This window comes from Pezoporus occidentalis, unplaced genomic scaffold, assembly GCF_034315485.1.
Source record: "Pezoporus occidentalis ecotype Australia unplaced genomic scaffold, CSIRO_AGI_Poc_V1 ctg4, whole genome shotgun sequence".
NCBI lineage: Eukaryota > Metazoa > Chordata > Aves > Psittaciformes > Psittacidae > Pezoporus > Pezoporus occidentalis.
In genome coordinates, this window is record NW_026915724.1 from 7,927,571 (window position 1) to 7,955,482 (window position 27,912).

A 27,912-nucleotide genomic window follows, 5' to 3' on the forward strand; every position below is an offset into this window, starting at 1 on the left:
GAACAGCTTTCACAGCAGTCAGCAACCTAAGAGAGTTTGGGTAGGTACCAGGAGGAAGAACTGAAGTCCTGCCCATTTCCTGCCCTGTGGCATGCGGATCCATGTTGTCAGGAGACCTTCACCAACTACCCTGCGTTTTCTCCAAACCGCTTTCTAAAAGCAGTAGGGAGGGACCAATCCCTTTTCTCAGGTGACAGCAGCAGCAGCAATCTTCTGGCCAGAAAGTGTAAAACCTGTGTTCATTTCCTGCCATTTCCAAAGAGGACACCGACCCATTTTCACACCCCACAGCACAGTGTCCCAACCGCAGAACTAGAAGATTTCCCCCAAGAGAAGTAGTAGAGATGATGCCCCTGAAGAGAAGCTCTAGCTCTGAAGTAGTTTGTGTAAAATGTGCAGGTGTCCTTGCGATTAGACAGCATTGTCACAATATCTGACTACTGTGTTTATCTTGGAAATTATGCTACACTCAGAATCTAATCCAAATTTCTACCTATATCTAATTTTCCCTTCCTAAATTGTACATAATTCAGTGTAATCTTCCTTTTCAATATTCAGTCTGAACACTTTTATCAGTTTTGGCCAAAAAGCAGAACTTTTCAAGTGATCCTTTCCAACATTTCTGACAATAAAACATTTACTAAAGCAATGTGGTATGTACCTGAGTGATTTAGAGAAGACTGTGTTATTGTCCAACTGTGCTTTGAACAGCCAGGCTTCATAATAGTACAGACAAATAGCTGAGGAGAATACAGGCTTTTATAATACTATGAACACAATATTCAGAAAACAGAAATTACAAAAGAATCTTCTTTTATTCCAACAACTTGTGTTTAGCTGAAATTCATATTTGATGGGACTAGATAACTAGCATCAAGTCCTTAATGTAACTGCTCAAAACACTATTATGCTTTTGCTATCCAGAGATTATATGTTGTGATAACCAGATACAGACACTGAGAAAAGAAAATAAATTCTTATAAAACACTTTCTGGAACTAGTAACTAAATCAAAATACAACAGAAGTATAAAGATAAAAGTAAAGGAGATTTAAAGGCAGTTTTTTTCTCAGAAAGGGCCTGTCCACTGAATCTAAATCATCTCCCAAGCTATGGTTAAGGAAAAGTTATTAGGAAAAATGTTGTCAGGGCACTAAGTCTGGTAAGGGCATCTAAGGCCCACTGGTGCATCCGGAGAGCATGCTGATAAATATGAAGTAAGTATTTTGTTGTGTGTGAGGTTGTTCTGCTCTTAGGCTGTCTGAATAAGGCTGCCTCTGGTGCTACTAACTCAATAGACCTTAGCGTGCCATCTACAGTCCTGCTGAAGAGCAATACTAAGTAAAGTCACGCAGTCTTGTTTAACTGGACTCAAAGATTCTGTAAAGAGAAGATACCACTGTGAACACTTAACTTGTTTTCCTGCCTCTATTGTACAAACCTACCCAATTTACACTCTGATGCAGGTGCAGGCACAGTCCTAAGTGCTGAGCCATGAGCAGATGGCATAGGAGAGTACACTCCAGAACTAATTGCTTATCCCAAGCAAATCTAACAGCTCCTGGCTCTGAGAGGCTGTCTGTGTTCAGAAGGTACAAAAATGGTGGCTTTTCATCTCCTGCCAGACAGTGAAATAAATATGCTGGACTGGAAGGAAAAATGTTGTGGGGAGGATTTGACTCAGAGATCAGCATCTAGATATTGCCCTTAAGGACTTCACTGTGTTGGCTCCTGCCTGTAATGAAAAACACTTTAAAGAACATGCGATCTTAACTGAGATATTTCCAGATGACTTCACCACAGATTTCAGTAAGCAATTCAAGTGTTTAACTACTATGGAATGTACGTATCCTCAATGCTGGATGTTTTTACATGTTCACATCCAGACTAAAGAACCCCCTATTCTGGCCAATCTCCCCCCTGCAGTCAGCTGTAGACTGTGAGCAAAAGCATCCTCCTACCTGCTTCTTGTTGAGCTAAACAGGGCCTCTGCATTCTCTCTCTTCCTCTCCAAGGTATGTTTGCTTGTCCTGTTGTATCTGTCATGACTGTTTCCTGAATCCCTTCCAAATTGTAAACATTTTCCTCAGGCTGCAGAGAAAACAGTAACACAGGATTGTGGTAACAGATTCGTGCCAAATGTAGAGGGAGTACAAAATTTCAGTTCTTAAGATCACTCTGTTTACGGTCCAAGGATCACATCAGCACCACAGCCCACTGACACACAATAAGCACTTGTACTTACCTGAGCTATTTCCTCACAACTTGGTGACCCCCTTTGCACGAAGGGGGATAACTTAGAATCACAGAATCATAGAATAGTTAGGGTTGGAAAGGACCTTAAGATCATCTAGGTCCAGCCCCCCCTGCCATAGGCAGACACACCTCACACTAAACCATCTCACCCAAGGCTCTGCCCAACCCAGCCTTGAACACCGCCAGGGATGGAGCATTCACAACCTCCCTGGCCAACCCATTCCAGTGCCTCACCACCCTAACAGTAAAGAGATTCTTCCTTATATCCAATCTAAACTTCCCCTGTTTAAGTTTTAACCCATTACCCCTAGTCCTACCACTACAGTCCCTAATGAAGAGTCCCTCCCCATCATCCCTATAGGCTCCCTTCAGATACTGGAAGGCTGCTATGAGGTCTCCATGCAGCCTTCTCTTCTCCAGGCTGAACAGCCCCAACTTGAATGACATTGTATGTGACTGTCTGAAAAAAATTGCTTACACTGAGCAGCTCACCCATTCCTCTTTATCACTCACCTTTCCCACAGTCTCCATCACCTGAAAACCCAGCTGGCAATGATAGAAGTATGAAGAGACATTCAAGGACAGGCTCGATGTGGTTCTGAGCAACCCGATCTAGTTCAAGATTTCCCTGCTCATTGCAGGGGGGTGGATTAGATGACCTTTGAAGGTCCCTTCCAACCCAGACTATTCTATGATTCTATGAAATGGTTCCAGATCTGCTTCCAGTGGGAAGAAATAACTGCCGAACACATTCTCAATTTTTTGTAAGGACTTCATAGTAAGCTTTCTATCAGTGTTGTGGTTTAAACTCAGTCAGGTAATTCGTTCGCTCACTTCCCCCCCCTTTCTTGCCCTCCCCCTGCTCCCGGAGGGACGGAGAGGAGAATCGAAAAGAATGCAACTCACGGGTTGAGATAAGAACAGTTTAGTAACTAAGGTATAACACAAATCACTACTGCTACCACCAGTGATAATAATGATAAAGGAAATAACAAGGGAAGAGAATACATCATCTCACCACCAGCCGACCGATAACTCGCCCCCCCAGCCCGACCAAGCTCTGACCGATACCTCCTCCAACCCTGCAGACTCCCAGCCCTTCCGGCTAACTCCCAGTCACATCCTGGGCATGACGTGCTGTGGTATGGAATACCTCTTTGGCTAACTTGGGTCAGGTGTCCTGTCTCTGCTTCCTCCTGGCTCCCCCTCCTCCCCGGCAGAGCATGAGGCTCACAAAGTCCTTGGCCAAACCAAAACATCATTGTTATCAGCTCTGTTCCCGAGCTGAAAGTCAAAACACTGCACTGCACCAGCTACCAAGAAGGGGAAAAATGACTGCTACTGCTGAACCCAGGACAATCAGTTATATATGCCACACTTCTTTTTATCATTCTAGCTTTCACCCTGAAGGTTGTGCTGAACCCTGTCAAAAACTTCAAAAAGTCAAGCATCATTATGTTTATCACCCAGCTTCACTAAAAAAAACCCTATCAGGTTGGTCAGACAGGACCCATTTTCCATCTGTGCATTGCCATTAACTAGATTAGTACTATATTACCACTTAAAGGAAGGAACTGTAGCACAGAACTATATTAGTACTTCAGTTTTCTTATTATGTGTCAGCTGTTTATTATTTAAAACAGAAAACCCCTGTTTTAGGTTGATAGGCCTGTAATTGCCTTGACTATTCCTCTTACCTATTATAATACAATGGTAACTTTTTTTAATGTCTAATGGAATTTTTTGGTGCTCTGAGACTGATTAAATTTCAGCATTAATGTTCATTGAGTTCCTTTGCCAGCTCTTTCAAAACTCGTGGGTACAGGATGACCAGATTGCTGATTTGAAAATATCTTCTTCCACAGCTGTTCTCTAACATATTCTTTAGTTACAACTGGAGAGCACATATATGACATTGACATATTCTACCCTATACGCTGTACATACATACAAATAGAAACATTTCCCTTTGCTACACTACCATTGGACAATTTAACACTTTTTTCATTAATAAACTCCAGAAAGAGTTTTATTATTCTTTAATTTGTGTTTGTTTAAAAAATCCACAGTTGTGATTGATATTTATTACCAGCAATTTCTCTTTTCTCCCAATGAACAGAGGGACAATTTTAATCCTCTCTTTAAGCAAGTTTGAATGAGTTAGGCTTTTCTATTTCACTTGGGAAGTGTAGTTTCTGGGCTATTTCACACAATGTTCACAAGCATTTGGGATTAATAATTCACATCAATTATTTGTTACCACTTTTTTCACAAATCTTTGGTGATTACTTAGTTCCTTATTTCTGGCTTCCTCAAGCTTGTACATTTACATAGTTGTGCAATATAACAAAGAGTGTAATATGACAAATTACAGGGATTGGGATCAGTTTATTGACCCTAAAATGACAAGGATTTGGAGGGAGTCATGAAGGCAAATAGAAGTATCTTATGTTCAAAGTAATAAAAAAAAGTGGAGCTAGTGCACCTATGCAAGAGGTGTGTATTTGAAATGCTGTGTCGAGAAAGTAGTTTTATCACTGACTAGGTATTAGTTGATCAGATACACCTACAGCAAAAGAACTGAATGCAGCTGACTGCCTTTTCAGAACTGAAAATGATCTTCAATAAAACTCTACAAAATAACTCCCAACTCAGTACTGAGATTGCCTCTGGGAAGAAGTCATCTAGTCATTATGTGATCCAACTATTAGTGTAGAACGTTTGCTCACTGTAAAGAAGGCATTATGGCTATCTCATCATCTTTTGTCATGATCAACCCATGGGATACACAAATTTTAAAGGGATTGCAGTTTCTTTGTGCTGTAAAACCTGCTGGGCCACTGACACCTGTTCCTAGATGCCATATGTTAGCCAAGAAAAGAAATTTCAGAAATTCTATACTTTTCTGAGTCCTCAAAATGCCAATTTTTATCACTGATTTTGTTCAGATTTACAGTTATACTTTAATTTTCAGTTACATTTTATCATTGTCCCCTGCTTTACTCAATCATCTTCATCAGCAATGATAGTTTCCAAGCTCTATTAGTAAATACATTAGGAAGTGTAGAAGTAGAGGAATGAACAACCAGCAGTTTATATGCAACTGAAGTAGGTCTATTGATTTCAATTAAATGCATACTCTCACTTAGCTGGGGATCTGACCCGTTGCTACAGCAAATGGTAGTACTTATACTACTATAATGATATTGTTCATCAACTATATGTTTTACAGTTCTTCTATAGCAAATCTGCTGACAACACCAAGCTGTGTGGTTGACAGACTGGAGGCAAAGGTTGCCATCCAGAGGGACCTTGAGAGGATTGAAAGGTGGGCCAACATGAACCTCATGAGGTTCAACAAGGCCAAGTGCAAGGTCCTGCACCTGGGTTGGGGCAAACTCAACTATAAAAACAGTCTGGGCAGGGAATGGATTGGGATCAGCCTTGACGAGAAAGACTTGGGGGTGTTGGTTGACAAAAAGCTTAACATGAGTCAGCAATGTGTGCCTGCGGCCCGGAAAGCCAAACTTATACTGGGCTCCATGAAAAGGAGCTACTATGAGGGTGATGAGACAGGTTTCCCAGAGAAAGCTGTGGATGTCCTATCCCTGGAAGTGTTCAAGGCCACTCTGGATGGGGCTTTAAGCAGCCCGGTCTAGCTTGGATTTATATTAATGGATGCTCCCATTAACTTCAGTAGTGCAGGGTTAAATGCCAGTGTGAGACAAGAAAATGAAGAGCACTGGAGTGCCTGTGAAACTTTAAATATATGTTTAGGTCTCTGCCTAACCAGCAAAGTCTTGCAGGGCATGTGAGCATTGCTGACTTCATTTGAAGAGTGGTGGAATAAGAGTACAAACACTCCAAATACACCAAGGATCACATTTTGGCAAAGAGACCTGGTTCACACTGTGAAAGAGCTAAGAATGGAGTATGCCAAAGAATGAGGACACAAGGAGCCTGTTTGCTGAACATACAAATGCTGGAAAGAGGAGGTGACAGCTAAGGTAGTCATTAAGAGTGTAGATCAGGAGCAGCACTCACTGGAAAAAAAAAGTTCACAGGACAGCAAGTAGTACTCCCTGCTCTGCTTGATGCAGGTGTGTTACCTCCTATATGGCTAATTAAATAAAAGAGATCCCATAGAGGGCTTTGCTGTAAGAAAAAGGCAGATTTCTGAAATGAAAAATGTAATGATTTTAATGACCTGTGGGGATGGACTGGAATTAAGTGGTGAGAGCAGCAGTGAGACATGCTGCTGGAGGAAAGGCCGGTGTAAATCCTGCACTCACCAGGATCAGCAGCAGCACCCTGCTACCTACAGTGATGCAAGAGGAGGACTGTCCAGAATTGAGACATTAGAATTAAAGGATGAGTAAAAAAGTACTGATTATCCACCTGTGATTATGAAGCCTTTTAACTGGTCTGGAGTCTTGGAGTCTGTGAGACTTGTCTGACAGGCTATTTCAGGCTATGCAGGACTTCTCTATGGTGCCTTTTGCAGAATGGGATTATCATACAATCCCAGAGTCTAGATTCATCTCTTACATGCTTTGACTTTGGATTCATTGCAGATCTGACATATTTTTTATTAGGACAGCTTGCATGAGGATTTAAGATAGTGTTTGTAATAGTGTTCATAAAACTTGTTATTTTCTATGATTGTTATCAACTTATTCATTAGGTTTTACATTTTTATGTATTCTTTTATGGCTTTATCTTATAAAATGAGCACTGAAATGTAGTGATATTAATATAAACCTATGACAAGCACACAGTTTTTCATTATTCCAAATATAAGAAGAGGTTATATGGTGTAATTAATGGCAGTTAAATGAAGAACAAATTCAAGGAAATGTTATTTCATGCAAAATATGGGATTTACAGCCCCAAGAGACCTTTTGAATGAAATAGTGAGTTGAGTGATTGGATTTTAAAAAGAGCTTGATAATTATGTGACCATTAGCATTTATAATTACACTAAGATAATTAAGTATAATGAAACCTCATGCTTCTTGGTATAAACCGATTACTTACAGAAGTCAGGAAGGAATATGTTTTAGGAAATCAGCATTTCACTCAGCATTTCACAACTAGCCAGGTGTATTTTGGTTTTATTATGCAGAGACTCTTCTTTTTTAAAACTTTTCCAATCAGACAACAAACACATCTGTATGCAGCATGAAAATTGAATGGGGTAGCCATCTATTTTACTCTAGAATACCCTATCTCCTTACCAGTTTAAGATAATAAAGTTTCACTGTCTATCTGTAAAACCCTTTATAAGTTTTCAAAATTGACTATTCAAAATTGTCACAGAGGAAATCCTATTTGGAGATATGTCAGTAACCTTATCTGCTACATCACCTTCTTGTTGCTCTTTCACAACCAGGAATTTCATTGATGGACACTGTAGTCTCAGAAGCCAGATGTGTTTTTCAAAGGAAATGTCACTGATCTAATAGAAGGCAAGCTTTTGACAGAAGACGAAAAGTTGCATTATGAATACTTTTAATCTAGACAAGACTTAAAAGGTTCTTCTTAATAAAAATAAGTGTGAATCAGAGATATGTCGCTGTTGTTTACAAAGTCAAAAATCTGTGATAACGCATTGCATAATCTGGTTCTTATTTATGCATTCATTTTAAATAAGAAATTTACAACATTTTGCTGGTGAATATTTTTGCCTACAAGTGGTGTGCCTGATTTATATAACCCTGTATATTGCATAGATATTTAGAGTACCACAAAGTGAATATGGCTTGGCTGAAATACCATTCTGTTTTGGCTGTGTTTGGCATTTGCTTTCACATCATGTGGTCACAAAGAACAAACCTGATATAGCCCAGGTATTTCTGGCCCATTTGGTCCATTAGGTGATAAGTAGCACTATTTTCCACAGATTGAGATAGAAATATATAGCCATCTGTTCTGAAAGAGACTGCATTTAACTACCGAAGTTTAAAAATTAACTGGAAGTCAACAGGCATGGCATATATTCCTGGTTCAAAGAAAGACTTTCCTTGTTGGCAAGTTATGCAATACTTTAGTATGTTGCTTTCTGTGGCTGTAGAGCAATGATAGAAGCATTTATTTCAACCACTCTGGAACTCCAAAGATTTATAAAGATCCTTGAGAGCCATCTGTCAAATGTTTAAAGGATAATGCTTAGGCATTATACTATACTATTCATACAGTATGAACATCTGCAGATCGATACCTATTCATCTGCACATTTACTAAGGCAGGGATAGCCAAAGAGTTTTTCAGGTCAAAGGACAATCTGAGTTATTTCAAAAAATAATTAAATGCAAGAACCTTTTGCACAAGCAAGGTACACAAAAGAAACACCTCATTATATCACTCGCTAGTTGAAGTTTTTGCTTTCGCTTTTTTCCAAGCAGAGGCTGACACAGAGCACGATGCTATACACTGCATACAAATGTATATATGTACATATATATGGACGGGCATACTGAACTGTTCTAAGAGCTGAAAGGAAAAGTTACATTCCCATAACAATGGACCCCCATAGTAGTTTATTCTTGTAACTAGAGCTAAAGTACCAGTAACTGGGCAGATTTCCTACTTCATTTGCAACAGCTATAGAAAACCACAGCTCAGATTTCACTTCCCTTGTGCCCTTCTGGAATTGCTCTTATCCAGTGAACATCCTGTAGCTCTATTGGTTGAGCCTTATCCAAGCAATCACTTACCTGGTCTGCAGCCTGAGGAGAGGTTCACCTACACCAAATTGATGTCATATGCATACTGACGGGATCAGCTTTTGAGGGTCTTGTTTAGGGCCTGAGAACATTCCTATATTTACCTGCCTGTATATCTATCTAACAGACTTCTACAATTCATATCACTGTAATACCTCTAACTTTGCAACACCTGAGCAAACATCCAACTCTAATTTCTATGTGCTCTTGAAGAAAAGGGGATCTGCAACCATTTTCATAGGTCCAATCATCCATGGTGTCAGAGCAGCTGATGGGCTAGCAACAGCTGAGATGGACTTCCCTTGTTCCTAAGGAAAAAATCCGTTACTCTGCAGCCATGAAATAGTGTTTTCTAGTTCTCATAAAGTCCCTTAGAAGTTTCAGAAAAGTAACGCACTACTGAAGTATCAACACACAGAATCTTAAAAGACTCATTTCTTGTTAAGCTGTCTCAGCTTCAGCCTACCAACTGAGCCAGCCCAGCTTGGGTTATATTTCACTCACTTTTCCAAAATCCACTACTGCTGAGTTCTGGATTATCCCTGTCTAAAAATTCAGTCCCCCTGTGTCTGAAGGTGAAATTTGGTTTAGCAGCAGGAAGGTGTTAACACAACCGCATTGTGGAGATTAACATTATAATAAATCCTCAAAAGAACCAGAAATATCCAACACACTCAAGATACCTATTTTTGATGAAAGCTTCAAGAAAGTAATAAAAGAATAGTAGGTCAGTTATTAATTTTTCTTGGAACACCAACAAGTGCTTGGCAAGAAGCAACATGTCTGCAATATAATTTTTTACTTTTGATTTAATAAGAATCTCCATATACCATTTACTTTCTCTTACTCAAGCTCAGTATTTATTATTTCACCTGCTTTGAACTAGGAACTGTGATCTCATTAATAAAAGGTTAGAAATAGTGTTTAGCTTCATCGTAGTTCCTGTAAGTATCCCTGTACCAGCACTGAAAAAAGAGCATGTGATACACAGCAGCAGCATTTGTGGTGATTCACAACTTATGCCCCTCCCACGTCAAAAGATCTATAACTACCCATACACACGAGTGAGAAAGGGTAGAAGGGCTCCCCTTTTTCTGTGCTCAGGTCCTAACAGGGGACACAGCTGCTATCCTGGCACCTTTGAGCAGTTAAGATGTTCCTGGTTGTACTTGCTAGCCTGCAAAGAGAGTAAGAGCACAGAAGGTGGTAGCATCACCCTCTAACTGGCCAGGTTCTCCAAGCAAATAGCCACTATGCCAAAAAACCTGCTGTGTCCACCACACGTGTCTAAAATGCATCAGCTCTTCCAGCGTGACAGCATGGCAACATGACAGTATGATTAAATGACTATCTTTACTCATACTAGCTTTAATGTAATGAAAGCTAAGGTAAAAAGAGTAGTGATACCTGATAAGGGTTTGCAACATGAGCAACTCAGCAAAGGAAGAGCTCATTTCAGACAAGAGTCTATATCATATCTTATGAAGTGTGGTCTCCCTTTTTCTGCTAACAAGTCCTGTGCTGCTACCCCACTACAGTGCTGTCTGCTCAGCTTCTTGGCAATATCTAGTTCTCATAAAGCATACTTACTCCTTCACTATGCTAACAACAACATAAGCAGTTTTAGTATATACTACTGTCTCTGGTGAGTTGATGTGTGTAATGTCCCCCAACACTAATGGTGAGTCTGGAAGCATTTCAAGAGAGTCTGAAAATCTTTTAAAGAACCTGTGGCTCCATCATCTTTCCAGTCATTTGAAATAATCCATTTAAAATCCAGTTGCTTAAAACTAAACCACCAGAAAAAATATACTAGATGTAAATGGATATATTGCTCAGAAAAATAGTGAGCAACTGATAGAAAATATATGATTTAATATGGGATATGCTGTCTGTTGTATTAATCTTTGATCCATACGGTTAAAACAAAACAAAACATTTGTGTCTGTCAGCTACAGACTGTTTAGCTCACACTGGCCACACTAGAGAAGAGGTTCATGCTGTAGAATTACTACCTTTTCTATTTAATCTGTCAGAGCTACAAGAGGTAGATTGGAGAGGAAAAGATCGTGCATCAACTCCTAGACAGCAGCCCAAACAAATAGCTGTGCAAAGTGAAGTGGACCTGCTCACCTCAGGTTTCAGACACATATTTCATTGGTATCTAAACTTCATCAGTCTATGAATACACAGTCATCCAGTTTGAAAATTTTCCAATCTGAGCTTAAAGGTTTCACATTAATACTTCTGTTACTGCAAGAAATCAAAGCAGCAAAGAAATAAACCCCTTTTCCCTAAAGCCTCCCGCAGAGCTATCGTTGCTGCTTCACACAGCAACAAACCAAACTAAGATGTGTTTGGAACCACTGACTTAAAATCCGAAGTATGGGTGCTAGTCATGCATGTGCATAATCATGTTAAAACTGCGAACCCATGAGCCTAAGTTCAGACTCAAATCACAGTTCTCTGAAATGACTCGGACAACATAGGGAAGAGCTTTTCCTGATAGCTTCTACCTCTTCTACATCTTATCCTCATATAGTGTGTTGGGGGATGAAGAAGAGAAATATGATTAAGGTATTTCAAGCCTGACATGAATATTTTTCCAGTGGAGAGGGTTTTGATAATGTAGGCTTGTGGACTGAATTTGGAATTTGCTTTGCTTCTGTAATTGGGCTTCTAATGCCAGCGAAAGAATCAAGGCCTGAGACGCAAACTAAAAATACATTTCAAGGGAATGCACACATCTGTGGTACGGTAAAACTATTAGGTTACTGAATGCCTGTTTTGAATTACATCAATTCACCTGAAGACCATATGGCTAATGGAAATTTTTTAAGCTAACATTTACTGCCTTGCACAGTACCAGGAAAGTTTGTTTTGTTATTTTAGCTAAACCTATATATGTAAACTCAAATGTTTTCAACTTCTTGTAATCAATATCTGAAGGCCAAATGCAACCTGCTACAAATGCATAATCTGCAGAACAGCGAGCCGTCTTCTAGTGAAGAAGCATGTCTGCATTTTTAGAAGTGGGATGAATAAAGAACCAGTCACCTAATCCCTAGACAGTATCACCGATTCTTCTCAGAATCACTAGGGGAACCAGGACTAAGAATCTTAGAAGTAGATGCTGAACTGACGACTCAGGATTCTAACTTTAGGAGCCAATATTTGAAAATACTGACCTATATGTCTGTCCCTATGAGGAGAAAGCTCTAGCAAGCTTAATTTCCCTATGCACTTTCCCATGTACATCCCACAGTGTTTGAGGGTTGCAGATGGAGAGAGCTGACAGCAGTCCTAAAAGCAGTTTTTCTTGCAAAGTGGCATAAGACCTTTGATAAAATGTCAAACAGAATTTTATCATTTTTTAAGCACATTCCCACATATATATGCAACAATTAGCGAAATTACTGCCCAAATCAGTTGTTTAACACAGCTAGTGAGCCTTTGCCTTTGTCCTTACACTGGCAGAATACGACTTTGGCTCTGTATTAATGTCAACATCATTTCGTCAGACTAGCACGGTGGGGAGCAGTCCCAAAGTCTCAGGTTTTTTCCTGATTCCTAAGAAAATCTGACCCTTTTAGACTAGGATGTCTGTCATGATATAAACTAATTTAAAGTTTGCATTGTATCTCAGGCCATTCTGAATATATATTTCTCATTGCTGGGATGTTTTGTGCCTCTCCTGGCCCAGGATTTGTAATGTTTGTTCACCGCTGCTTGAAGTGGGTTTTCTGTAGTGAGTCTTGAGTAGTCTGTCTCAAGAATATTTACTCTCAATAACTGATCACAAATCTGTAAGTGCTGTAGTGCACATCTCAACACTAAATACACATTTAAGGCAGTAGGAATTGATAGGCATAGGTAAATAATGGCTACCTGGACATACAATTGCACCTAATGCTTTCAAAAATAGCCATTTTTTACTTCCAAGATGCTTTTCCTGTTTTCTGGCTTTCTAATTTCTACAAGAGAGAAACAGCACCGGTCTCTCAGAGCTACCACTTAGTTTATTATTCATATACTTGCTTCATCCCAGTGAGAAAAGAGGAACCTCCCCAGATGGAAAAGGCTGCATTATGCATTCTGTCTAATAAAATGTGGGGTTTTATTACTATGTTCTGGTTTGTTAGGAGTAATACAGCTTATCAATGAGCTGCACTCGTCTAAAATTGAGGACAGTTTTTTAAAGAATCATTATTCAAAAGAATTACTGTAACGAAAAACACATGCCAGACAGATTTATACTTTGATATTTTAGTTTATTTCTATATCTTTACATTAATTTCCTAAATACCTAAAACGTGTATAGGATAAAGGCCTTTCCTATGCTTGTACCTGCTATGTTTTCTGAGGTGGCCTTTCAGTTCGCAGCAGTATGTTGCTCTCCAGCACAAACATTCATTATTTGAACCTGATACTGCAGTTGCTGTGACTATGGCTGCAGTGCAAAAAATACACCTGTTCAGGGACCATCCTCTGGCCCTGAAGCAAAGATCTGGCCTGATGCTGTCTGCACTAGGTACCACCTGTCCTTCAGGTGTCCTTAAGGTCCAGCATGGTATCCCTGAGACTCTAACATATAATTATCATTATAATATGTGCTCAAAATGTCCACAGCAATACATAAGTGAATCACAGCTTATAAAAACAGTGATTTTGTAGCATGGAAATAAAATTAGGGTTGCCTTGGGTTTGATATGCTGACATGTTTGAGGTACAAAATCTGCTAGTACAGTTTTGGAGAACTGAAAAAGGTAGGGGGAGCCAAGTCTTGTCATTCTTGTTCATACTGCCCTTTTGGGAATGGTCCTTAATGCTCCCAAACCAAAAAATCTGAATCTGATCATTATGGCAGAGCATGCTAGTTGGCACAGAAGAAATCATGCCAGTAAGCTACTGAGTAATCAAGCAATGCAGACAATCAGAGTGTATGTTTCCTCCACAATGCCTGTTACATAGCCAGGTTAAACTCTTCCATGACTTCCAATGGTTGAAGAGTGCAGGACTCAGGTGTGTTATGTTTATCTGGGTAAATACATCTGCTGTTCAGTTTTCCACCTGAGACCATTAACTTTGATTTAATTATTCCTGATTTCCACTGCTGACTGAAAAGTCAAAACTCCCATTTTGTAATACTTAACCCATGATAATAGGAAAATCACCCCTTTTTCCAGCTCTGAGTTATGGGGCTGCATATTGCCTCATAGACATGTCCAAACCTGCAATCCATAGCCTGGCAGGTCAATTCATCTTACCTGTATAACATTTCCAGGGATATATTCTTTAGAGAGCCTTTGTGCCCATCTACCCTCAGGCATGGTCTCTTCTGAGACCCCATAGCCTTCAATAAGGCTGGTAGGTGGGGCTGCAGAGGAGGGGATCCCTCAGTAGGCAGAGCAGCTGCAAAGGTTGAGAGGATGGTTATCATCAAGGTTTTCTACCATCAACACACACAACCGTAACTGCACTTTGTTAAAGACTAGGTCTTTCCAAAATTACACACATTATTCAGGGCTGGAATTAAGAGATTAAAAGGAAAATGAACAGTTAGCAAAGACGGGAAGGGAAATCTTAGCTTCTGTTACCGCACTTAGCTGCTGAGGGAGGACAGCTAAATTAAGTCTGACTTCTTGAGCAGATGATCATGCACACAGCTGTTAATTTGGGATGAAGGAATGCACTTCGCATGAACTCCAAAGATGTCTTTAATTACTTTTTTAAAACTTTTTGATTAATTTTTTTTTTTTTTTTTTTAGAATTCACAACATGTTTCTGTTTCTTTCAGAGAACAATATAAGCACTTTTCAGTGGCCAAAACCAATACGCCTAAATTCCACTGGATTTTAACCAAAGACTGCACAGACCAATGGATAAAGTGTCTGCCTTGTATTTCAAAGTTCAAATTTAGTAGGTACTTGTATTTTTAAAATTTAACTGGCCAGATTCTCAGTTTGGGTAAACCAGCAAAGCTCTACTGATGTTAAGGGAACTACACCAAGCTGCATTAGCTTAGTATCTGGCTTCACAACTTTTTTTCTCTTTGTATTGAATTCCATCTTCAGTAGTCATGCACTAATAATTCATTTGAAGCCTGCAACTAAGTGTTTTTTTTTTTCTTTTATTATAAGTAAAAATATAGTCTGTGAATTTGTGAAAATGAGCAGGATCTGTGAAGGAAAGGTTGGAGGCATAAAAAGATACTAAAGCTGGACTTCCCCAATTCAGACTTTTACTGAAGTCGGTGGAAACATTGACAGAGTAGAGAATGAGCAAAATCATATGGACAGAGTGTCTTATGGCTCTGCCATGCAGAAGAGGATGCAATGATCTCCTTCCCTCTTTTACACTCAAACACAAGGCTGTTCAGAATTAGAAGGTGACAGCAACATGATTTTTGCCATCAATCTCAATGTCTACAGCTTCCAATACCAGCCTGAGGCTACACCAGACTCCCTGATCTGCCTATTCCCTAACTGTTAACACCCATGAACAGCTTTCACTGCCAATCCCTTTGCCATCCGCTTCCTTGAATTTAATGTTTATTAAATTCTTGTGTTTAATTGTATTTAATGTCTGCATCTAACAAGCTATGCAAAATCCTGTGTGTTCTGTGGGAGCAATTGCTGGGGCCAGGTTTGCTGGACGGATGAGCTGCAAAATTGAGCCTTGCTAAGGCTGTCCCTCAAGAATCAATACGAACCTATCCAGTGAGACCAAGATTTTATCTTTTAGTTCTATTATGAAGCTTTGATGAGCACATCCTAGCCTGTAACTAAAACTGTTTGCAATGAAGAGTTAGTTATGCATCTGTCAGATGTATAAAACTTAGCATATATGGGTGTACATAATTCTAAGTGAGATGACAGAACTGAATACAGCAGAGCTGTGGGTCTGCCCTGTTAGGTAGCTAATGGCTATTCAGTGCTAAAAGAGACAAGTAGTGGAGTGAATGGACATGAGAGGTCTCCTTAGGAGTCTTCAAGAGTGTTTCTGGTGTCACAGCAATCCCTGCATCTTATTCAATTTTATTCAGGTAGAAATGCAGTGCAAATCTATCTGAATAAGGATCATGAGGTTCCATGAAGACACAGAGGGGCAAGGCAGGGTGCCCTTGGGCACAAAGGCAGCCCTTAGCCAGGCAGATCCATTGAGTCTCCCTGTGTCCATCTTTCTGAAAGTCCCTCTAGTAGTCCTTTCAGCAAATGCTAGATTTTTTATTCAAAGCTTTACAGAATGATTAATCTTGCAATGTTTTTAAAACCCTTTAGAAATTGATAAAACAAGAAATAACTCAATTTACACTGTGTAACCAAAAGACAATTTGGAAAATGATCACAGTCCAGCAACATAAGGGTATTTTCTGAGCTAGATACCAGCAACAATAATCAAGCCTTCACACGTAATTGAAATGATGACTTTTTTTGCCAGGCTTATAAAAAGTTAGGCCTTGTGTTATGTGATTACAGTACATGTATGAGAAACATAAATACCCTATGACGTAATAATTGAAAACTTATATGACAGTGTGTGAGACTGAAAGGATGACCTCTTGAGCTTTTTCCCATTTCTTGTCTTTGCTTCTCTGGCAGTGAGTTTGCATGTCTGAATTTCATCTTGAGATCCTATGCTTTTACTTATAATGTAAAAAATAGATGTGCACCTAAATTACAGACCTTCATCTATTATTTTTGAGATCTTCATATTCATTTCTATATTTCCATATAGTTTTCAAATAGCATTGGACTGGTACTGCACAGATAAGTGTGATTTTTTCACATGGTTTAAATTAGCTTAGCTCACATTTATCCAACTTCATGAACAGATTCAGTTTGTTGTAGTTGGATTAAATTTAGTAAGTACATAATCAGATAGGCATGAAAACAAGGTATTTTTAAGCCAAGAAAGACAAATTTGTCCTCACTTACCTCCTGTGGAAAGCCATTAGTAGAAAGGGGGGCAGAAATTGGCTTTGTGTACTGTGGAAGTCACTGCAATGCTTTGGCCAATCACTTTTCTCCAGCTTAGCATGGTTAAGGATGCACAAGGTGACAAGTCCAACCAAAATTTTGACAATGGATTCACTGGCTGGCAAGTTGCAATTCTTCCATTTAATTGAAGCCATTGCAAAGTCCACAAGACTCCCAGAAAGCACCATACTTCGCAGAAGTTGCAGAATCATCGGAGATAGGAAATTATGAGAATATGGGAAAGTGAAGTCCATCATGACCTTCTGCAGCAGTTAGAAAATGACGTGAGGCTCAAGGGAGACCTTATTGCACTTTACAACTACCCGAAAGGAGGTTGTAGCAAGGTAGGTGTTGGTCTCTTCTGCCAAGTAACAGGTCATAGAACGAGAGGAAATAGCCTCAAGTTGCACCAGAGGAGGTTTAGATTGGATATTAGGAAACATCCCTTCACCAAAAGGGGTGTCAATCATTGACAGGCTGCCCAGGAATGTGGTGGAGTCCCCATCCCCAGAGGCAATTAAAAGATGTATAAATGTGGTAGTTAGGGACATGGTTTAGTGGTGGCCATGGCAGGGTTAGGTTAGCTGGACTCGATCTTAAAGGTCTTTTCCAAACTAAATGATTCTATGATTAAAAAAAAAAAAAGAAAAAAAAAGGCTTAAAAGTGTAAAAATTAACAGAAGTGCCTTAACATACAATGACCATGTTTCCTTCTCCATAAGATAGGACAGGTGCATGTGATGTCATGGGGTTTCCCATACTCACTTCTATGAAAGTCCCTCTGTGCAAGCACTACTCCGTCAGTCACCACAGCTCTTTCAGGAGTGCTGTGAGGAAGGGGGAGAGCAGCTGCAACCTGCAGCATCATTTCTAGAGCTGTCTGGGCATTTTGTGCCACAGACTGTTGTGTGGACTGATTCATTAAAACCTATTTATGGGAAAGGCTTGAATGTTATCCCTTGTTTCAAAAAGAAAACCCCCTCCCAGCCCTTTCAACTTGCTGAAATATCCTTTGTGGTTGCCTTTGGAAGGTGTGAAAAATCTTTCAAAACTTTTGGGGGTTTTGAAGTCTAAGTAACTTCCTGTTGAAAAAAGAAGCTAAAAACATTCAGAGAAAAGGCATCATTGGAATAAAATACATTCTTTGATCCAACAAAAGCATTTTGATTGCTGATTGGTGAAAATTTCCAAAAATCTTTGTTTTCCTCCTTTTTCAGGAGGGGAAAATTTTTTGAAAGCTTGAAACTTCTGACAAATAAATAAAAATGTTCCTTTAGTACTCGAATCACATCCTGAAAAGTTGTGGAAAAGGCTCCATTTAGCTGAGGATTTCTCAGTTCTCTGACTTCTAACTGCAAATAAATATAATACAGATATTTGATGGACAGCTCATGAGAGGGTGCCTTTATGGGGAGACACAGTGGACTGCAGTCCTTTCTTCAGCCATGTATCACACCAGGAGGCTCCTATTACATGACTAAGACCATCCAAGCAAAGCTCCCCCTGCTTCACCTCTGCATTCACAAAATGAACCCAACATTCAGCCTCGAAATACTAGCAATTTCCCTCTAAATAAAGAGACACAGGAAAGGCCAGGCTGTCTACTTGCTCTGCCTCATGTAGGCGGCCTCCTGGTGGCCACACATTTTGGTGGAAATGACACTTTCCAAAGTTTGCAGATACCTCTCTGAGATTTGCTACTGAAAGGCTTGGTTTGGTCTTTGGTGTGTTATGTTTTGTTTTGCTCAGAAATGCTATGTATTCCATTATGCTGTGGTATTTGTAGTATGTTGTGAACTTTAACAAGACAGACAGCACACAGATTTCACAACTGCTTCTTGGCTTCATGTTTGGGTTTTTTTATATCTCTTTTATGTCTGAAATCTGCCCTTAACAAAACAAAGCACTTTCATCAGGCCAAGCCTTAAAAAAAAAATACACTGGCACAGATGTATTCTTATGCTATTTGTGATTAATATGTATAGTGTTAGTTTAGTGCCATCAAGTGACCAAAAATGTGAAAAAGCACTTCTATGTGGGTTTTTGGTTTCAGATTTTTCTCAATCAAATGAAAGCTGACCTGTTATCCTTTTGATATAAGTGTAGGGCAATAGCTTCACAGGCTTCTGGCGGTCTAATTCTAGGGCATTTTTAGTAGGAATCTCAAGGTTATCTTCAAAATTTCTTGCATACATTGGTAAATCAAGGCCTCCTCTGTTTTGAAGAACTTCACTCACCTCTCTGGCTGAAATCCTTGCTGTACAGAATTTAAAATGAGGTCTCACTTGGGTGAAAACTCTTAACAATTTTTATTGTACGCTGGTATCCCTAGGCTCTGACAGAGGGTTTTTTAATGAGGGATATCATGAACTGGGTGTACAAACCCTTATTTTGTTTTCTGACATGCAGAAGCTAGCTCTGTCAGGAACAGAAATCCTAAATGGATTGGAATGATACATCAAGGAAAAAGTTTAGTATTTAGTATGTCCACTTGTACGACAAAACACCATATGAACAAGCATAGCTAATGTAAATTTCTAAGAAAACATTTCTACAAATTATTTTTCCAGATTGTACCTATCAAAACCATACTTAAATTAATTTTAAACACTCATTAGTGAAGTAGATAAACACATATTAAGTTTCTGATTTGCTAGGGTAGGACCAGTCTCAGAGGCGTTCTTCTCTGAGGTGGAGGAAACGCGCTTTCTCTCGAGTCTGTCGTACTGATTTTCCACCAGCAGCTGGAGCTGCGTATCAGCCGCCAGGACAGCGTAAACCCTACAACTGGCAGAAAAGCGATGCAAAGACTTTATAAAACACACTTGAGGGCAAAGGGAGAACCCGGGAGAGCCGAGCATCAGCCGACAGGACACGAAATGCAAGCATTTTAAAAATCCCAGGTCATGCCTTCAAGAATACTGGTCTGCCAGGGCTTGCTGTGGTCGAGAGCACAATATTACACTACAAATCATGTTTGTTACCTGGCAGCCCCAAAAAGCAGAAATATCATAGGTGCTTTTGTAAAAGACTTCTTGTGATACTTCACCTCATCTCCCCCTTTACAAAGTAATTCCTGTATTGTGTGTAGACAGTTAGCACTTGTGGTTATAGCTTCTGCTGAAATATAAGGAAGAACAAACCTTTGTGGTGTTGCTAATTCACAAGAGCGTATGGTTTACAGTTACATCTATTTTGTGATAAGCTTGCAAGAGCTGAAAGCTCTGCACATACCCTTTAGCCTTTAAAGTGGTTTCATGCGCTGCCTGGGAGCATCCTAAGTGCACGAGGAGCTGTGTAATCAGTGTTCATATATTTAGACACTAGCTATAGTTGAAATGCATATTTAAATGTGTGATAACTTCCTTTTTTTTCAGTGTATTTCCTCCCACTTCGTTTCTCACTTTCCTGTGAAGTTATAAAAATTTAGAATTAAAAAACTGTTTGCTTCTTAATAAAGTTTCTGCATCTTTCTAGAAAAAGGTTGTGAAGAAAAAAAGCTGTTATATATCTGGAGACATGTGACAGTGACAAGAGCACAGCTAACAGCAGAAACCAGCCAGAGAAACACCTGTACCAGTTGGCAAGAGATATGCATCTGCCGGAAAACAAATGAAAAGCATGTTTGAAGAGACAAACTCACTTAAATAACACTCCTAAATGACAAGGTTTCAGATTCTTGAAGGATTCAGATGCTGGTCTAGTGAGTAGTACTGGTCAGAGTAGAGGAAAATGTGAATGTCAACCAGTTTATAAAGTAGAATTTTACCTTGTCCATCATGACATTTCCTTTTGCTAACAGCATCTGCTTATGGTCTTATAACTTCATTTAGGCTTTTGGGGTCTTGCTGATTTCCTTGACTTTCTCATGGTCCCGTTGCCATCATCGTCATCAACAACTAATGTAGCTCTACTGTTGTAATTGATTTAGTGTCATGGACCAGAATATCCCATGGTGGCTATTATATACATATTAATATAGGCATATCCAAAAGATGCCTTTTCCCAAAAAATTACTGCTTACTTACATGAAGAGGTAACAAATCCTCACAGTCAGAGGAAGAAACACAACCAGAGTCAAAACCATCCAACTCACAGATACAACTGGTTAGAAAAATTGATCCCACTTGTTGGACACAGAAGCTGTGATCCGTGTAGCAATGATAAACTGTACTCTTGGCTTTTTTTGTTTTTGTCTTCTGCTCCCTTCCTCCCAAACCACCACAGCTCATTGCTTCAGTTGTCAACCAAAGTGCTGCATCCTTTAATGCCTGACCATTAGACCAAAATCTTAGAAGCACAGGTGCCTTTTGCTTTCAACTGTTAAAAATTCTTACTTACTTTAAGTATGCCATTGCAGCATATGAGCTTTTTAAGCTTAACCACCCAACAACAAGCCAAATACTGCTTCAGTGTCTAAACCATCTTTCTAACATCCTTTTGAAAGAAGTGATCTGGTACATTCAAGATGAATAGCTTCTTCCATTAGTGGTCTTTCCCTTTAGGAATTTCTTTTTACATGTTTAAATATTGGAAGGCATATAGCATGAGGAGCTGTTCAATTTATTTTCTGCATATTGCTGACTGATGTATTCCTAAGTAGTTTCTCACACTATTCTGTTCCAGTTCTTTGAACAGAGGGCTATTGAAGTCAGGCTATTATAATGAGGCAGCAATATCAAATACTGAATTCTTCTCTTTCATATCATACCAAGTGGGAACTCTGAATGTGATACTGTAAAAATTACCATATGCTTATGAGTACTGAGCAGAAGTGCGAGCTTGGTTTTGGAAATGTTTCAGAGCACACAAGAACCCAGAATTTTACTTCTGTTCCTCTTGAAATGCAAGACTGCTTCTCATCACTCCTTCTACCAGTCAGCTGATAGTGGCTATGTTTCCACCACAATTAAAAGCCCAATTTACACAGTGTGCTTTATGTCTGGTAAACATTCTCTTTGCTATGTTGCCTGCTGGACAGCCTGCCCAAACATGTCTGATCACTTTGACTCCCAAGATCAGCATAGCCACAGAGGTTTTGATGATACACTTAAAACATGTTGCAAGTTATTCCTGCATGCACATTATATGGCAATTGGTGAGTTTAATCTTTAGGGCAATTTTGGGGTTGCTCTTAAAGAATAATGTAACACAAACAATGACTTTTCTTTGGAAAGCACCTCCTGCAGCATATGGCTCATTTTACCCAGCTGTAGTTACATTAAAATTGAATATCTAACTTAGGGCAAACGTGTAGACTCTTTCCACAGTGAACAGAGATCCTATAGGAAGCAATTCATTCTCCTTAGGTGTGATGTCTAAAGTAAGAACACTAAATCACCCACATCTCTCCATGATATAGAGTAGAAACACAGAAGACTACCTCAGTCTAGAAGCTTAACCCACGTTTAGTTAAATTTAGCTGAGAAGAATCCACCCTTAGTGCCTCAAGTACAATTATTTCCTGAAGAAATTAAATTCTAAACAATCGCTCTGAAGAGTTATTTGCATTCGTCACTTCTCCAACTGCTCTGAAACAAAATATAACCATTGACTAGTTACAGAGGAGGCAGCATTTTCCAGTTAAGAAAAAATCTGTTCTTGCTTTCAGAAACATATTCACAGGACATCTGTATTAAACATCATACAAAACACGTCAATTTTTCTAGATGGGAATGAAGAAGGAAGGGCTTTAACACATTTGTTGTGTGTTCTTCGATATAGGGAAAGCAATCTAATTTGTTTATTCAGGCTCAGGCTGAGCTGTTCTTGTATCTTCCCAGTTCACCACACAATATTAGCTTTTATAGAACTTATCATAGGTTTGCTCTTTCTCTTTACCAAACTGGATTCTGATTTATGGAAAGCAGGATGCAGTCAACTAATAGTTTAGAATACATATCAAAGAAATATTACATGCTGGCATGTATGTCTGAAAATTATGCATTTGTTCTATGTAACTAAAATGGAAGCATGGATATTATTCTGTCACAGCTCTTCTTTGTAGACAAATGCTATTGGATACAAAGTAGAAGTAGTTTAGTTAATAAATAAAAGGCCTAACATAACTGGGCAAATTACCTATGGAAAAAATACAGGCATTTAAAATATTCTTAGCTGAAACCTTTTAAAAGTTTTAAAGGCAACCTACCTAAGCAAATGAAACAGTTTAGTCTTGCATCTCAGTTCATCATTCAAGCAAACCACCACCTGCCAGGGCAGGTACTTCCTAGCAGAAGTTGAGAGATAGTTGTGATTTTAGAATTTACAGAGTGGGATTTAAACTTCCCTTTGACATAGAGATGTACACACATATGATCTTGAATGTGCAGACGTGCACTTGTTCTCAAGGAAAGAAATAAAACAGTATTAACCTGCAAACTAATGTTCTGCAACATATTTGCAGTACATACTTAGTAGTTATACAGCAGGACAGAGTGACTTTTATGCATCTCAAGACATGAAGTAGGTATGGGTGCTGGAGGGGAACCAAGCTTCATAGAGTAGCTGGGACACTGAAGGTGTGAGGAGAGATCTTACTTGATGAACATAATCAGCTGTTTTTTTCCAGTATAGGTAGCATGTGTTCAAAGCCTGTTTTAATAAAGTAAATACATTATTTTCTGTTAAAAAAAAAATTGTCTCCGATCTTTAAATCTTACATGCTTTTAAAGAGACTAAGTTAATAGCACTGCATTTCTCAGCAGTGCGGACATATAGAAGTGTACCAGATGATTTCTGGATTACCATATACTCTGCACTATTTCACGTTTTATTCAGGACACTTCAAAAATGAAGTGCAGGGATCTGGCTGAGCAGGGTATACCAAACCAGAGGCTGAGAATCCAGCCCTCAAATTCTGTATGACTTAACCTATGAAAAAAGCTATTAATACGTCAGTGAAGGAATAGAGAGACATAAAGTTGTATTAGCTACCTAATCCTCCAATGAACTAAAATCAAAACAACTTATAGAATCATAGAATAGTTAGGGTTGGAAAAGATCTTAAGGTCATCTAGTTCCAACCCCCCTGCAGGTGACACCTCACACTACACCATGTCACCCAAGGCTCTCTCCAGCCTGGCCTTGAACACTGCCAGGGATGGAGCATTTACCACTTTTCTGGCAACCCATTCCAGTGCCTCAGCACCCTCATAGTAAATAACTTCCTTATATCCAACCTGAACTTCCTGTTTTAGTTTGAACCCATTACCCCCTTGTCCTACCACTACAGTCCCTGATGAAGAGTCCTTCTCCAGCATCCTTATAGGGCCCCTTCAGATTTTGGAACACAGCCTTTTCTATGAGGTTACCACACAGCTTCTCTTCCCCAGGCTGAACAGCCACAACTTTCTCAGCCTATCTTCATATGGGAAGTGCTCCAGCCCCCTGATCATCCTTGTGGCCCTCCTCTGGACTTGCTTCAACAGCTCCATGTCCTTATGTTGAGGGCACTAGAACTGCACAAAGTACTCCAACTGGGGTCTCATTAGAGCAAAGTAGAGCAGTAGGATCACCTCCTTCGACCTGCCAAGTAATCCACTTAATCATGGGTATAGTTCATGGGTGTAGGGATTTCACTAAAAACATTAATTTTACATAAAACTGTCAACTTAAATTGCTCTGTAAAATAATTGCATAAAATTCTCCCTTGTCTTCATGGTTTTGCCTACAGAACAGCTTTAAATGCTGACACTGCAAATCTGCCTCTAAGATTGTTTTGCTCCAGGTGAAATTGTAAATTACTCGTTTATTGACAAAAATTGGTTTAATTAAAATTGATTTAAAATTAAACACAAACTTTTTTGTGTACACATACAAATTGATTTACAACTAGCTCAAAAAAAACTTAGCAGAATTTAGTACATAAGAGCTGGTTTCAAACTAGTAAACATGTTCACACCACAGCTTGCAATGGTGTGATTGGGGTAAACTTTTTACAGTTCTTTTTAAATTAGTGGAATTTCTGCATGCACACCCAAGTCATCATCCAGATCATGGCAACAGGTAAGCCATGCCACATCTAATTGAAGGCACAACATTAAAAGGGACTTCATTGTTGCTGATGTTGTTCTATTGTTGTTCCTGATGTAGAAGCAGTGAAGGATCTCTTTTTCTAGCTTTTGAGTGCACACACAATGAAAAGATAGCATATGCCACAAAGAACTCAGAGCTAGCATCTGCTTTGCAGAATTTAACTTGCCCTAAATTTTTCTGAAAGCAAAACTTTTAATTTGCATCTTTAAAAAATGCTAAAACAGCAAACTTGAATAGTTAAAATTTCACTGAAAAACAGTGAGAAGTGACTATTTTCCATGACTAAAATGTGATTCCATTCTCTGACTACCTCTAATAACAATAAGCTAAAGTATTTTTCACCAGCTTTGCTTTTAGTTAATGTGTCATGGGCTGGCCATTGACATACCTTGAAGAGCAAATATATTATTGGATGATTCCTTGAAATACTCCCAACAATTCTGTGGGAACTTCACCACCGACTTCAACAGTTGAGGTTAAGCCTATTTTGAACAAGTCTAAAAATTCTCAGTACAACAAATGGATTGACATGGAACACTTGAGCATTGTACTTCACAAGGCTTTTTAGGTATCTGAAAGACAAAGCTTTACCAGATAAATACCCTGAAGAATATCTACCAGAAACCCACTATTGTAAAAACCTTCCCTAATAAATCTTTGGCACAGTAAGTTCAGTACTACACCTAAGACATGAATCTTGTATTCACAATGACATTAATGTATATATTCATATACATTCATATGTACTCCCACATTCCTGAAAGAAAAATCTATGTGCATTTTGAAGCTTGTGCTGATATGTGAGTATTGCCTGAATTGAACCCTTTATTTATTTAAGGTGGCGCTACCAGTGTGAAAATATAACGGTTCTAGGTCTTGTCATTCTGGTTCTTTCAATTATTTTGCTTTCCAACGGTTTCTTCAGGAAAGGGAAAATGAGCAGGGGTACTTACCTGGAAAATACAAGCAAAGAAAAGGACATCATTAGCACAACGCTGCCACAAATCTAGAATGGAGGAAACTAGACAGATTGACATTATAACAGCACTTTGACAGAAGAAAGACTAACAACTCTATGGGAAGGATTGGGTCCTGACTGCTCCATGACAAGCACTGGGGTTTAATTCCCAGTTTTGTGAACGGTTTGGCAGGGGGTCTGAACTACTTGACCAGAGGGTGTTTTTCCATAATATTATTGGAGAGAAATTATGTCTATTCAGCAAGGACAGGAAAAAGCATTTGAGGACACGGAGAGGTGACCTTTTAACAACGTTAGAAAGGGACTTTGAAAGAGGCCAGTTACAAAGAGCCAGAAATAAGGAATCTTAGAGAGGAAGAGAGAATAAAGAACTAGGCATTAAGAGGGAAAAGAAAATAATAAAAAACATCTTAGGATACTAGAAGTCAAATGACAGGGATCTAGTTGTATCCACAGGGGGAAAAATGTGGGGTTTGTATCATCCCAGAGATACCATGGTACACACCAGTGACAGCAGAATACAAGAATGCTAATGAAAATGGGCAGAGAAAATCAGGGGAGGATGATTCATACTGTACTGTATTCAGGAAGAGACAAGAGATACTGTTTTTGGTGAAAATTAACAGGAGGAAGTAAAAGTATGCCATGATTGGGGTCTATTTTATGTAACAGGCTATAGCTGTATTCAAAAGGAGGAAGTCAATTTTTCTGACTTATTCTGAGCATAAAGGTATTCATATTCAAAAATCTTGCCCATAAGACAATAGTGAATTTCAATTACTTAAGTACCAGTTAGAAAAATGATATGGCAGGACATAAAAGGTCTATCAAATACTTGTAGTATTTTAAGGATGATCTTTTGCTTCACAGGACAGAGGAAGTTATGAGAGGCATTACCAAGTTGAACTGCATGACCAGTAGGGAGGAACTCATTTTGATTTTAAAGGCAGAAGGTAAACTGGGTGAAAGTGATCATGACACATTTTACCAAAATAGGCTTCTCTAAGAGGAAGAAAAAGCACGCCTGCACTGCCAACTATGGATTGCATTGTTATGTAGAAACAGTTAAGCTAACTTTAATGAAGCTAGTCTAGGTACTAAAAGCAGGCTCATCATAACAGCATGCCATTTTGGATGAGTTAATTAATCTCCTTTCTGGTTTAGGCCTGAGCTCATTTAAAGCTAACCTAGATTTTCTGCAGAGAACAGACTCATTTTTAATTAAACGTACAATACCAAGCTATATAGATGTGAACAAAAGGAAGTTGGGAAGCGTAAGTAGACTGCGCTAACATCACATTAAGAGCTCTTCAAGGATTTGCAAAAAAAAGAAGTCACAATAAGGGGACATAACTGAAAAGTAACATAAAAGAATTTGCATAAAAGAATAAAATCATAAAGCCTACAGTACAAAATGAGCAATAGGTAAAAAAGGGTATAAAGGTCAACAAGAAAATGTTCTGGAAATAGATTAGAAGTGCCTAAATACTTAGTTAAATTTATCTTACCACAGAATTTACAGAAGGAATGAGTTAAAACCTATTTAAATTGTATATATTCAGGTTAATAGGGCCTGAAGAAATTTACTTAATAATATAGCAAAAATTATCTCTGAGTTGCTAAAGGACTTACATGGGTTCAAGGAGACTAGGAAAAGACAAATTGTGTCTAAGGAAAGCAGATCCAAAGCTATAGATTAATTCTTATCTCAATGGATATTCTAGAAGAAATTCCATGATGAAGAAGATAGTATAAGTTTGCCCAGAACAGATGCTCTCACATTAGTCTAATTCCCTTTTTTACAATCAATTTTAGTGATTCAGCAGAAAAAGAGAAACAGTAAGTATCATAGATCTTGAGTTTAGTATAAGTTACACACTGTCTCATGACAATTCCGTTAAAACAAAAAGCATGGAAATGTAGTTTTCATTAATCCA

General features: G+C 38.9%; 1 long non-coding RNA gene across 4 annotated transcripts; it reads right to left on the reverse strand.

The window, feature by feature from the left end:
- LOC134171282 (uncharacterized) lies at positions 1–27,808 on the reverse strand. 4 transcript variants are annotated; one of them, XR_009967574.1, is made up of 5 exons: positions 25,950–27,808; positions 23,111–23,188; positions 16,918–19,395; positions 14,248–14,392; positions 1–2,090 (listed from the first exon to the last, which is right to left on the reverse strand). It is a non-coding gene; the product is annotated as an uncharacterized LOC134171282 (long non-coding RNA). The 4 variants fall into 4 exon arrangements; XR_009967575.1 differs by lacking the exon at positions 23,111–23,188; XR_009967576.1 differs by lacking the exons at positions 23,111–23,188; positions 25,950–27,808 and adding an exon at positions 20,009–22,895.
- Positions 27,809–27,912: the final 104 nt, after the last annotated feature.